Here is a 1,486-nt window from a genome sequence, read left to right on the forward strand (position 1 = left end):
TTGTGCATTTCACTAGGGATAACATAAAAACTATTGTTCACTTATCATTCTAATTCTTAAAATCTTAATGCAAATGCAAAGTAGCAAAGTATATATATATATATATATATATATATATATATATATATATATATATATATATGCATTACTTGTAGAGTAGATTGGTAATAATGTGCTCAATTAGTGACTCTCTTAAAACCAATTCTCAAATAAGATTTGTAACAAATTCATACAATTTGTTAAAAGATAGATGTGTAGCAAATACAACAACAAAACATAATTTACCAATAATTAATTAAACATATATATTTGACAAAATCATATCCAAAATAAAAAACAAGTTTTGAGTTTTTGTAAGCAAAAACCGTTACAAAATACTAATTGTTGCATTTGATTTTAGACAAATTTATGTTAGACTATAAAATTGGGGTAAAAAAATGAGTTTAATAAAGGGGAATCAGAAAAAAAAAAAAAAGTAATAAATTTTAATAAAATTGTTACCAACCTAATGGTAAGGTTGTTTATGATATATATATATATATACATACGTCTCATTCTTGTTCAAAGCATCCTTTTTAAAGATGGCCAAATCCCGGTCCCAAAAGAAAAATGTGTTTTTAAATGTATTTATAATTTTTTAAGTGTATTCGATTGAAAATCAATTAGAAAACTATTAATTTTTGAAGTGTGAGATTTGTCTCATTTACCCTTTATTCACTATGCATAAGTCATATGATGTACAAGAGAACCAACTCACCAACGTTCACAAACCTCGCAATAAAATGTATTGTTTAAGTGTATTTAATTGAAAGTGTATTAGAATAAAACTTTAAAAAGAAATTACGTTTTGATTTTTTTACATAGAATTGGTTTGGGCCCGTCACGGAACTGAGGCCGGTTCTCATACACCTTTTTCATATTTGGGTCGGGCTTGAGACTGAGACCAATTACGAAATCATTATTTTAAAACCGATATCGATTTTTTCCTTTATTTTTTTATATAATAACAATTGTAGTAGACCTTAGGATTATTCATTATATCATCCACATATTGATTAAATAATTATAAAAGTGCACACATCTTGATGGTTGTACTAGTAATTAATTTAACATCTGATGTTTCATAATAAAAGTGAAAATATAATTATAAATACTGATTGACCGAAATGAAAAAAACACATAAATTCTGAAAAGCTTATTTAATTAAATTGGAAATGGTATATGGAAAATCAAAATCAAAATCAAAACACAGTTGTATCTTTTAATTGCATTTATATATGGGGAAGACTAATGGCACATGTGATCTAACATATGCTAAGGGCACTCTTAAGACTACTTTCTTTTGTTTTTATGTTTTTTTTTGCCTTTATTTTTTGTTATTTTCTTATTTAAATTATTAATTAATTTTTTTGTGCTTCCTCTCTTATTTATTTATATTATATTTTAATATAAATTATTAATAAATATATATTTCTTTTATATAATT

Source organism: Cynara cardunculus (assembly GCF_001531365.2).
Source record: "Cynara cardunculus var. scolymus isolate 2C chromosome LG 8, CcrdV1, whole genome shotgun sequence".
In the NCBI taxonomy this organism is placed as follows: domain Eukaryota; kingdom Viridiplantae; phylum Streptophyta; class Magnoliopsida; order Asterales; family Asteraceae; genus Cynara; species Cynara cardunculus.